Source organism: Muntiacus reevesi, chromosome 5 (assembly GCF_963930625.1).
Source record: "Muntiacus reevesi chromosome 5, mMunRee1.1, whole genome shotgun sequence".
NCBI lineage: Eukaryota > Metazoa > Chordata > Mammalia > Artiodactyla > Cervidae > Muntiacus > Muntiacus reevesi.
In genome coordinates this window covers 59,400,068-59,413,418 of record NC_089253.1, presented here as the reverse complement: position 1 = coordinate 59,413,418, position 13,351 = coordinate 59,400,068, and positions in this window count along the sequence as shown.

Sequence of the window (13,351 nt, the reverse complement as noted above, 5' to 3'; positions counted from 1 at the left end):
GACTATTGTCTGCCAGTGCAGGAGACTCAGGAGACGTGTAGTTTGGATCCCTGGGTCGGGAAGATCCCCTGGAGAAAGGAATGGCAACCCACTCCAGTATTCTTGCCTGGAAAATCCCATGGACAAAGGAGTCTGGTGGGCTCCAATTCATAGAGTCACAAGGAGTTGGACATGATAGAGTGACTGAACACACACACACACACACACACACACACACTCACACACTTCTAGAAAGGCTGTATTTTGTGCCTACATTTAGAAATGAGAATACGAACTTAGTAGGAAGAGTTTGGGGCTGAGGCTGTCTATAGTTAAAGCCATTGTGGATGAATATGAGGGTATAGCTTGACCCTGTCCACCTACAAATACTTACTCCCTGCCTCCCCAGTTGAATGACTTGAAATTCTCATAGCTTGATGAGATTGCAAAAGCAAGAGCGTTGCAATGAGAAGGACTCTGTGTAAACATGCTTGTGTTTCTGGAGAGTTGAAGGGCTGGATTGGCTTCTGTTCTGGACTTCTTTCCTTAAAAACATGGATGTATTTAGGAAATTAGCTCTCACCTCATTCACTTTGTAAAGGAAAAAGGGGTGAGATTTGGAGAAGTGTCAATGGAAGGAGAATAGCAGGGGCAGTAAAGAAGAATATAATACTGAGTGTAGCATCTGGGGTGGTTAGGATCCAATGGTGGGATGCTCAGAAAAGGTGTGCTACAGAGTGGGGACAGACTGAGAACAGTGTGTTTGTTTATGTATGCATATTGATAACTTTACCTGCTGTGCCTGCTGCATTCCTGACAATGGTCTTTTCAGTACCCCTAAGAGCATTGTTCATTCATTGTCTTTGAGGAGAATAAATGTACTACACTTTTCACATCCAGATTTGTCTGACATGAAGAAAGTATTTCAAGCATATCAGTGACACTGAGAAAAAATTCTAATTTTAAAAGGAATTTAGAAATGGATAGAAATGTATGTAACATACTTATTGTTGTTGTTCAGTCCCTAAGTTGTGTCTGACTCTTTGTGACCCCGTGGACTGCAGCACGCCAGGCTTCCCTGTCCTTCAGTATCTCCCAGAGTTTGCTGAGAGCCATGTCCATTGAGTCAGTGAGCTATCTGGCTGTTTCATCATACTAACAAGGGGCCAGTTCTCCCTGAACTAATTTATCTTTTCTTTTTTTTTTTTTAACAGATCAGAATACCAAAGGGATTTCCCCCCCTCCCCTCCCAAACCCAAGTCTCCCACATTGCAGGCAGATTCTTTACCAGCTGAGCCACCAGGGAAGCCCAGGAATACTGGAGTGGATAGCCTATTCCCTCTCCAGTGAATCTTCGTGACCCAGGAATTGAACTGGGGTCTCCTGCGTTGCAGGCAGATTATTTACCAACTGAGCCACCAGGGAAGCCCTTTTCAAAGCTAGTCAAGCTATTTGGGGTTTCCTAGGTGGCGCTAGTGGTAAAGATCCTGCCTGCAAATTTAGGAGACATAAGAGACTTGGATTTGATCCCCTGGAGAAGGAAATGGCAACCTACTCTAATATTCTTGCTTGGAGAATCCCATGGACAGAGGAGCCTAGCGGACTATAGTCTGTAGAGTCACAGAGAGTTGGTTACACCTGACATGACTTAGCCTGCATGCACAGTTGAGCTAATTGCATTACTCATAGGGGAAAATCAGTGTGCGACAGGACAGTTCTTCACACAGGGTTCGATGCGGTATCCGGATGGTGCACCGTGAAGGCATTGCATGAGCACTGAATGTGGGCAGTCAGTCCAGGGCTCGGACACGTGGGCTTGGGAGGGAAGCCAGGTTCCCAGCCTGTCTTCCTCGCTTCCACTGGCTGTAGGATCTTGGGGAAATTATTTAGTATTTCTGGATTTTGTCCTACTTTTTCATCTGAGCCTTAAAATAGTGTTTATCTCAAAGCATTGGTGTAGAGATGAAAGGAGTTGACATGTGCAAAATGCTTAAAGCAGTGCAGGTTAGCAGCAGCCCCAGTGCCTCCAGCAGTCCCCGCTAATGGGGTAGAAGGGCAAGTCTGGAGGTAGACCAGATACTGATGGAATTCAGTCTGTGTGACAGATCTGTTGAAGGTCAAGAAAAGTATTATTCAATAAATAGTGTTCAGAACCCTGACTGGCTGTCTGGAAACAAATTACAGAAACTCTCTCCTTACTCTAAAAAGCAATTCCTGCTGGGTCAGTTATTTAAATAATTAAAAAATGAAGATGTATCTTCTTACAAAGTTAAACATACACTTATATGAACTAAGCAACTCAAATCCTATATATTTACCAAAGATGTGTGAAAACCTATGTCCCCACCAGGACTTGTATCCAGATACTCAACTGAAGCTTGTTTCTGACGGCACGAACAGAAAATCACATAAATGTCCACCAACAGTTGGATGGATGGACTAGTTATAGCCTATCCACAGAATGCAAAACTTCCCGCACTAAAAAGAACATCTCCTGACCACAGAGCAGCGTGGATGTATCTGAAAAACACTATGTGATCTAAGTGAGGTAAACCCGTCACAGTGACTACATGTTGTGTGATTCCATTTATATGAAAATCTAGAAAAGGCAAAGTAAAGACATTGAAAGTAGGTCAGTGATTGTTTAGAGCTGAGGATGGGAGGAAGAGAGCCCTTTAGACGGCAATTTAATTTTACCTATTAAAATTTAAAAGAGACCTTTTGTGTTAGGTGAATAATAGTGTTTGTACTACATAGAGGTTTAATTTTTACTCATGTGGGTTGGAGATTGTGTGCACACAGTCATTCCCCCATGAAAAGTCTTTGTAAAACTGTAGGATTTCAAGGCTTTCAGTTTGTGGCTAGACCTAGGATTGGTGTATATGTTTCTGTGTGTGTGTCCAAGCATATGCACTGTGGTGTCTAAATTATGCTGGTGAGATGCTGGTTTGGTGTATTATAGGAAGATTAACTGAAAATGATCAAGTAAAGCACATTTGGGAATTGTATTTATAGTTAGGACATTATACAAAGTATTTTTTTTTTAAATTCCTTTCAACAAGCCCTGTCAGGCCTTCTTTCTGAATTTCTTTTACATTACTGGGAAACTTTAAAAGATGTCCTGAGTCTCAGAAATCTGCTTCAACTATTTCTGTGATATGAAAGCTTTCCTTTTTTAAATAAAAAAGGCTCATTAAGATATTACTCTCATTTGTGTTAGGAGAAATAAGGAGGAGAAAATCACAAATAATTTAAGAATATGTATTAATATTTCAGGCCAACATCTTTCATGGAATAAAAACTACTTGTATATTTCCAGTTCCTAATGGTTTTCAATAGATAATATGTGTGGAAAAGGTGCATTTAAATTTCATTTATTTCCATAATTGAGTTTTTGGATTATCGTTATTAAAACATATTTTGATATCTGTCTCCTAAGAATCCTCTTAATAAGAGACACAGTGGTCATACATTAGTTTTTTTGTCTATATTTATTTGAATCAAAAGCTAAAATTGCAAGACAAGTTTAAAAAATTGCATCTTCCCAATTATATTAAAGAAGGCAATCAGGAAGAGTAGATCTGAAGCATCCTTAGTGAAACATAGTTAGGTGCACTGCTGTGAAGTATTTCTCGCTGTTCTCTTCAATAATACCTATGTTCCAGTTAATCAGATTTTTACCCAATTCCGTGCTGCCACATGCCCTCTCGTGTTCATGGCTCTGAATGTGAATGTTTTTCCTCATATTTTTGCACCAGAAAAATAGAACAGCTACTCATTAGCCAATGGTCGGGTCAACTGTTATTTCTTCTGTGAAGTCATTGCTATTCCATCATCCTGATTGTTTTCAGAAATTAAAAAAAAAAATACAAGAGAGTTTGACTAATGAAAGCATCTTATAAATTTTCAAAACATATACTATTATTTTTTTCCTGCTCAAATAGAAGCTCCGTTCATCACCTTACTTTAGATCTTGTGACTCTATAATACTCACCCCTCATTCTCCAACCTGACCCCACACACTGCTGGGTTATTCTTGTTTCCCTCCTGGTCACCATTAACATCCTAGGTTGCCTTAATGCTCACATCATGTGGGTTACAGTGAAAGTATGCAAGTCAATAGAAAGGTTTTATTTAACCCTTGAAATATTAATAAGAAACCAATTCTGCCCATTAGAAACTGGAAAATAGTGATTCTAAACTAAGGCAGTTAATAATTGCAGTCTGCTATACCAGGACATGGGTTGTCATGTACCAAGGTAAGAACCAGGACTGAGGAAGTAGAGAGATTTGGGCACGAAGTCATAATAAAGAAGACTATAGTGATGGGCAGAACAAGGTGTAAACTTTACTATCTCTCCATAATGTTGACAACTGAGAAGCCTGGCAGGCTAATAGTACCATGAAGAGTGATGGTATAATTTATCACCAACACCAGGAACTTCAGAGTGAAAAGAACTGCTATTAATAAATACACCAGGATTATAAGCATCAAATAGGACATTCCGAGGCAAACTGATCCAGATGAGTGTATGGTAGGAAGTGGAAGACCTAATTTCTACCTAAATTAGGTAGGAAATGAAAGACCTAGACAACAGTAAGAATAGATTTGACTGCAAGCCAAAGTTCATGGGAAATTTTTTAATGTAAATTGGGAAGTAAAACAGTGAAGTGGGAAAGAGAAACTGGGAAGAAAGGATAGTCAGTTATAAGAAGAGAGCTTTATTAAGCCAGCAAAGTGTGTAACTAGAGAAAAGTTTGCAAGATGGAGCATGGCACATGCCCCAGAATTACCCTCCCTGTGAAGTGAGGGTGTAGGAGTATTTAGCCACCAATTCTTGAGAGTCATTGAGGGTTGCTCTTGGAAGTGCATACTTTGGTGTCTGTTGGCAGCTCTCTGAGGATCTGAGAAGAGAAGCTTTGCAGGCATAGGGCTTTAGCTTCTGGCAGCTTGAGGTCTGTGGGAGGATTATGGTCAAGGTTCACACGTCAGTCAGCCACGTATTTCTGTGGTCCTGGTCTGTGATTAAGTGACCCTGAAGACTGGTTTTAGTCTGGGAAAGATAAGATAATCCAGGTTAATGATCTTTAATTGTTTTTGATCATTCAACATACCTGCCAGGAAATGATTTGTGCTGCATGGTGCTTGTTAGTCTTAGTCCAGAAATTGGTTCCAACTTGAGGAAAGTTTAAAATAAATTGTAAACAGTTAAAAATGTTTCCAACAAGTTTTAAATTCAAACCTCATTTTATAACTGAATATAAGGCAATTTTCACAGATGATTTTTCAGTTTTAAAAAGTGCTATCATTTATATAGAACCAATGGCTAGGAGAATTGATGCTTTTGAACCGAAGATTCTTGAGAGTCCCTTGAACTGCAAGGAGATCAAACCAGTCAATCCTAAAGGAAATAAATCCTGAATATTCATCAGAAGGACTGATGTTTAAGCTGAAGCTCCGATACTTTGGCCACCTGATGTGAAGAGCCGACTTATTAGAAAAGACCCTGATGCTGGGAAAGATTGAAGGCAGGGGGCGAAGGGTATGATAGAGGATGAGATGGTTGAATGGCATCACTGACTCAATGGACATGAGTCTGAGCAAGCTTTGGGAGATGGTGAAGGACAGGGAAGCCTGCTGTTACTGCATATATGGAGCCTCAAAGAGTTAGTCATGACTGAGTGACTGAACCACAACAAGTGGCTAGGAATTATATTGAAAGAAAATATGATAAAGGTCTCAAGATTCCCACACTTTGGGGGAATATGGAGGTGGTTGTTTCAGAAACTAGTCTTTTATTCGGTATATTTCTAAACTGATAATTTGTTTAATTTTGAGACTACAGTAGCGATCATATGCGTGTTCAGTTCAGTTCAGTCACTCAGTCGTGTCTGACTCTTTGCAACCCAATGAATCGCAGCACGCCAGGCTTCCCTGTCCATCACCAACACCCAGAGTTTACTCAAACTCATGTTCATCAAGTTGGTGATGCCATCCAGCCATCTCATCCTCTGGTGTCCCCTTCTCCTCCTGCCCCCAAACCTCCCCAGCATCAGGACTTTTTCCAATGAGTCAGCTCTTCGCATGAGGTGGCCAAAGTATTGGAGTTTCAGCTTCAGCATCAGTCCTTCCAGTGAACACCCAGGACTGATCTCCTTTAGGATGGACTGGTTAGATCTTCTTACAGTCCATGGGACTCTCAAGCATCTTCTCCAACACCACAGTTCAAAAGCATCAATTCTTTGGCACTCAGCTTTCTTCACAGTCCAACTCTCACATTCATACACGACCACTGGAAAAACCACAGCCTTGACTAGACGGACCTTTGTTGACAAAGTAATGTCTCTGCTTTTTAATGTGCTGTCTAGGTTGGTCATGCCTTTCCATCCAAGGAGTAAGCGTCTTTTAATTTCATGGCTGTAATCACCACCTGCAGTGATTTTCTCTAGTTTTTCCCATTCTCTTGTTTTCCTCTAGTTGTTTGCATTGATCACTGAGGAAGGCTTTCTTATCTCTTCTTCCTATTCTTTGGAACTCTGCATTCAAATGGTAATATCTTTCCTTTTCTCCTTTGCTTTCACTTCTCTTCACAGCTATTTGTAAGACCTCCTCAGACAGCCATTTTTCTTTTTTGCGTTTCTTTTCCATGGGGATGGTCTTAATTCCTGTCTCCTGTACGGTGTCACAAACCTCCGTCCATAATTCATCAGGCACTCTGTCTATCAGATCTAGTCCCTTAAATCTATTTCTCACTTCCACTGTATAGTCATAATGGATTTGGTTTAGGTCATACCAGAATGGTCTAGTGGTTTCCCCTACTTTCTTCAGTTTAAGTCTGAGTTTGGCAATAAGGAGTTCATGATCTGAGCCACAGTCAGCTCCCGGTCTTGTTTTTGCTGACTGTATAGAGCTTCTCCATCTTTGGCTGCAAAGAATATAATCAGTCTGATTTCGGTGTTGACCATCTGGTGATGTCCATGTGTAGAGTCTTCTCTTATGTTGTTGGAAGAGGGTGTTTGCGATGACCAGTGTGTTCTCTTGGCAAAACGCTATTAGCCTTTGCCCTGCTTCATTCTGTACTCCAAGGCCAAATTTGCCTGTTACTCCAGGTGTTTCTTGACTTCCTACTTTTGCATTCCAGTCCCCTATAATGAAAAGGACATCTTTTTTGGGTGTTAGTTCTATAGATCTTGTAGGTCTTCATAAAACCGTTCAACTTCAGCTTCTTCAGTGTTACTGGTTGGGGCATAGGCTTGGATTACTGTGATGTTGAATGGTTTGCCTTGGAAATGAACAGAGATCATTCTGTCGTTTTTGAGACTGCATCCAAGTACTGCATTTCGGAATCTTTTGTTGACCATGATGACTACTCCATTTCTTGTAAGGGATTCTTGCCCACAGTAGTAGATATAATGGTCGTCTGAGTTAAATTCACCCATTCCAGTCCATTTTAGTTTGCTGATTCCTAGAATGTTGACATTCACTCTTGCCACCTCCTGTTTGACCACTTCCAATTTGCCTTGATTCATGGACCTAACATTCCAGGTTCCTATGCAATATTGCTCTTTAGAGCATCAGACCTTGCTTCTATCACCAGTCCCATCCACAACTGGGTATTGTTTTTGCTTTGGCTCCATCTCTTCATTCTTTCTGGAGTTATTTCTCCACTGATCTCCAGTAGCATATTGGGCACCTACTGACCTGGGAAGTTCCTCTTTCAGCATCCTATCATTTTGCCTTTTCATACTGTTCATGGGGTTCTCAAGGCAAGAATACTGAAGTGGTTTGCCATTCCCTTCTCCAGTGGACCACATTCTGTCAGACCTCTCCACAATGACCCGACCATCTTGGGTGGCCCCACACGGCATGGCTTAGTTTCGTTGAGTTAGACAAGACTGTGGTCCTGTGATCAGATTGGCTAGTTTTCTGTGATTATGGTTTTAGTGTGTCTGCCCTCTGATGCCCTCTTGCAACACCTACCTAAGACGGTAGGTGTTTCTTGGATTTCTCTTACCTTGCACGGGGGGTATCTTCACGGCTGCTCCAGCAAAGTGCAGCCTCTGCTTCTTACCTTGGACGAGGAGTATCTCCTCATGGCCGCCCCTCCTGACCTTGAACGTGGAGTAGCTCCTCTCAGCCCTCCTGCGCCCACGCAGCCGCCACTCCTTGGAGGTGGGGTAGCTGCTCTTGGCTGCCACCCCTGACCTCGGATGTGGGGTAGCTCCTCTAGGCCACTCCTGCGCTGTTGCAGCCTGGCACTCTCGGTTGCTGCCCCTGACCTTTGGTACATTTGTCCAACTCAGAAAACTGTCTACATTACATATGTACAGTTTTTTTTGGATATCAATTCACTTCAATAAAGCTGTAAAAACGAAAGAAAAGAATTTGAACATTGTCTTTACTGTAGAAAAAGTCTTTGAGCAAAATTTTTATAGATGGCCATCTCCAGTGTGGTGTAATTAATGTTGTAATTTTTGAGAATATTTTTTTTCCTGTATAAGTTTTAAATTAAAGTATTTTCATTCAGTGGAATAAATAAAGTTAGAAATTGTAGTGTCCTTTTAATGTTTGCTGATTCTCAAGCCTATCTCTTTAGTGTCAGGATGGTGGTGAGGAGCTTAGAAGGCTGGAGGACAGGTCTGGTTAGGGAGACTGGGGTCGGGGACCCTGCACAGTGAGAGCAGGAATCAGAAGCAGACTTTGCTTTTAGAACTGAAAGCAAAAGTTTCAGTTTTGGAACATCCACACCTGTGAGTGCAGCTTGATCACTAAGGACTCTGGGGGGAGGGTTTAATATAGAATATGTAACTGAGTAGACAAAAGTCAGTACCAGATATATGCAGCAGAGATGGAATATGTAACATGTGGAGGTCTGGATTTGTGTTTGACAGTAGGTAGGATTCCAGTCTCAGAACTGGGGTTCAGAGGTGGTCTCTTGGCTGAGGCATAGAGTTGGGAAGAATGTAAGAGCAACTCATAAATCCATTTCTGCAGGAAGCTGTTCTTTGGAGTTGGGTATGAGACAGCATGATGTGAAACCATCCCTAAAGCTGATGTCGGCTCAGGAGTTAGACAGATACCCACTGACCAGGATGAAGCCCTCAGAGATGTCAGGAAGAGCACAGAGCTGAGCGGATGTTGACTCATTTTAGACCTCTCGGTACTGAGAGCTGAGGGTAGAGTTAAGCCTGCCTTTGTGGATTAAATGTTCCCGCTGCGTGTGAAAGAGAAATATAACAGCAGGGAGGCCGGCACATCAGTATATTTGGCTTTAGAATCATTGCTTGAAACAGTGTTTCCCAAGGATATCTCATGAATCACTATTCCTATGAGTTTCTCTCCGAAATGAGAACTTCTTTCCTACAAACAGACTGGAAAATGCTATTTTACTTAGCTCTTCTCTTTCTTGAAGAATGAGGCTGCACTGTAATATGTTAAATACTCTGAGAATTCCCCTAATAAAGGTTTTTCTGTCTATCTCCTGTTACCATCCTGGGGAACCAAACATTGGTGTCGTGCACATTGCGGGTGGCTTGCTGGATAGAGGACCCTCTTTGTGCAGTCAACAAAAGCAGAGAGTAGCTTTGTAAAGTTTTGTGAAGACTTAAAAAATGGGTAAAGGCTAGAAATATTCTTTCCATTGCATCTTGAGGAAATAGTCTTTTGAGAGAGGAAAACAGAATTTGATTCAAAGTAGCTTCTGAGTATGTCATTAAGATAAAGGCTGTCAAGAGGTGAAGGGCACTCTTGCTTTATTCACTTGTGAACAGAAATCAGGAAAGGGAAGACACTAGCTTAATTGTGCTGGTGTGGCTCTAACTAAGAGATGAACAGGAGTGGAGGAAGGCAGCGGTTTCTGGTGCGTCTGTTTCAGCATTTCATCTCTATTCCAAGAGAGACCGAATCCTGAGATGCACCGGACTGAACCCCTGAAGGACACAGTAACCAGAATGAAACCTGTGTTGGGGAGTGGGGACTGGGCAGTTAGAGGCCCAGATCAGAGAGCATTCTCTGTTAGTGGCATTTATAAAACACAGGCAAGCTTTTGCAGGGGCTTCCCAGGTGGTGCAGTGGTCAAGAATCTGGCTGTAATACAGGAGACGCTGGTTCAATCCCTGGGTCGGGAAGAGTCTCTAGAGAAGGAAATGGCAACCCACTCTTGTATTCTTACCTGGAAAATCCCATGGACAGAGGAGCCTGGTGGGCTAAAGTCCATAGTGTCAAAAAAAAAATTGGACTCCACTTAGCGACTAAACTACAAGCCTTTGCAATTGGATATCAATATATTCAACTACCATTTTCTAGTTGGAACCTAATGTTGAATGTATAGGCTGCTTCTATTGAAATGTTTTTTAAATCTATGTTTCCTAGAAACATACAGCTAAAAGAGTTGTTTCTGATTCATGGGATGATTGTTGTACCATAAGAGATAGAAATTGTCTTTGTTCCAACTGATTTTGTTCCTTTTTTCTCTTATGTAAGTTGTGTTATTTTGAAGAGTCACTCTGTGTCAATTTATCTGACTTTAGATTGTAGTAGAGAGGGAGGTGGGAGGGGGAATCGGGATGGGGAATACATGTAAATCCATGGCTGATTCATGTCAATGTATGACAAAAACCACTACAATATTGTAAAGTAATTAGCCTTCAATTAATAAAGATAAATGAAAAAAAAGAAATATAAAAATATGCATCTTCAAAATTTCATATTTGATCAGGAAGCTGCCACAGAAGTACATATCATGAATTTGTGTGTCTATCTCTCTTTTAACTAGATATTTATGTTGACAGCAATCTCTTTAGCTCTCTACATTGATATAGAAAATGAGAGGTTGTGGTGCAATTTATTTTGACTAGAGGAAATCACTTTTTATTTTGTATTTTTATATCATAAAAGTGATTTTGCTATATTTATGTAGGTATCTCTATTATAAATGCTCTGTTATATTATTTCTTGGCCTGATTTTAATAAAATCATTTATAATTATGCATATATGTATCTTAAGCATACCAGATACAGGTTAAGATATGTGTATATGTATTTAAACACTTTCAGGTAATTTACAGATTTTATAATCTTAGAAAAGAAGCATCTGATTCACCTAATTTGTTTTGATAAACAGCATATTTAAAATTAAATTAACCATTAAATGATCCCAGTGAGAAACTGTTTCTTTATTTAGTAAGATTTCAAAAATCTTCATGAGAGAAAGCAGTTGACTTTTGGGCCCTGTATCTGAGCTATAATTCAAGGAAATTGTTTCATAACTCAGAAGCCATTTCTACTTTAAACACAGTTCCAAAACACATATTGATATAACTATCTCTAAAATCTGAAGACTAAATGCATCCATGGTTTGTAGCATTCCTAGTGTCTTTTATGTGCTTCTATTTATGTAGTTTTATTTTTCAGGGCAAACAGACAAACTGGACCACTCTGTTATTATTGAATAAAATAAAGTGATCTGGAACCATAAAATATCTTTAGTGAGAATTCTAAACCTTTCAGCAAATGTTAATTAACTGTGCCTCATACCAGCCCTGTGAGTAGTCACAGTAACTGTATCATAATACCCACTTATGGGGAATAAAACCGAGTAAACAATTAAAACAAAAAAATCCAGTGCATAGCTTCTCTGTCTATAAATATTTTCAGATAGATGAAATACGATTGTACTTATTTAATGCACTGAATTCCAAGTCTGTGCTATGTTTTGCATGCATTAGAGTGCTTTTATAGTAGTCTGTGTTCAACAAATTACATTTTACTAAAAAAATTGCGTGGGATTCCTTTTGTAGATCAGATGCTCTGCTTGATGACGTGGAATCTTTGGCTGTCAGCTCTGCCTTCAGCCAGTTTGTGGTCTGGGAGCAAAGGGTGGAGGTGCTTTTGGGCAAGGTTGGAATATGGCACATGGAAAACACAAGGCGGAAGATGGGTGGCACTGAAGGAATGTCTTCGAGACATTCTAGAAGACAGTGTCTTCCGTGTGTCTTCAAAACATTGAGAAAATGGCCTCATCAGGCAGTAAGGCATGAAATATGCTTCTTGGGTTGTTGAGAAGGTGGGGCGGTTCAAATGTCAGATGTGGCAGTCTTTGAAAGGCGACAGATGAGAGCCGCACAGTGTGGCAAAAAGAGGAAGGATCAGGGGATACAGCAGGGTTGGTTTAAAGACTAAAGCTACGTGGAGGGCAGAAGGGATTTAATGATGAGCAAGGAGGGGAGAGAGAGGAAAAGAGAGAGGTGTTTGAGGACTGCACATGAGAAAAACAGTGCCACCATTTAGGGAAAAAACAGAATACAAGAATAGGAACAGTTTCACAGATGAATGATGATTTTTTATATGGAATAGATTACTTTTGAAATTCTGGTTAGCCTTCAAGGGCAATCTCTCCAGCGCATTTTTAGAATTTGGAAATCAATGAAAAAAAGCTAGAAACTTCATAGATGAGATACTTGGAGCTGATACAAGAAAAGATCAACACAGCAGGGACTGAAGCATACAGGTAGAGAGATTTAATGTTAGAACTTTGGCAAGAGCTGCCTTGTGGAGGTGGGCAGAGAAGGGCTGCTGCTTAGAAGAGTGGTTTAAAGTTGAGAGGAACTCAGGGTGATGTTGGCGGCAAGTAAAGAACAGAATGTTGAATATGGGGCAATCACCAGTGTTATACATACCTTCTCCACAAGGGAAGATACCCATGGGAAGGCTATCTAATTGCTGTGTGGAGGTCAGTGTCCAGAGTGTTTTGGAGATGAGGTCTGTTGCTTTGTGTCCACATGTTCCCTCTTTTAGTCCAGCAATCTATGAACTCACAACCAAGTTATCTCCTCCCTCATCTCCATCTGATTGATGGTAGAGTGGAGACGACACCCCTACTAAAAGCTCCCATTTGTAAGGAAGAGCGTGGAAGACACATGGCAATTGACTTGTCCATCACTGATGAAATTCTGCTGGGCAGATATTAGCAGCTAATATCTGCTAGCTGGGGAAGGAATCTTATAAGATCATGATTCTGCTTTCTTGAAGTTCAGAAGTTTAGAAGGGAAGAAATAGAATAGTCATAATTCACTGATGATACAGTGGCTTGTGTAGAAAGTTTGAAAGAATCTGTAAAGTCACAGGAATAATAGATTGGCATAGTTGCTAGAAATGACGTTAATAACATAAAATCAGTTCTCTTTCCATGTATCAGTAAAAAAAACAATTTCAGATGGAATGGTTTTTTAAAAAGATGTCGTTTAGAATAACACAAACAATTCAAATAGCTAGTAATGAAAATGAAGCTACAATATAAGAGAAAAACTAAAGATTTAAGCAGATGGAGGGAGATGCTGTGTTTGTAGATAGACTGGAAGATGAGGTACTATA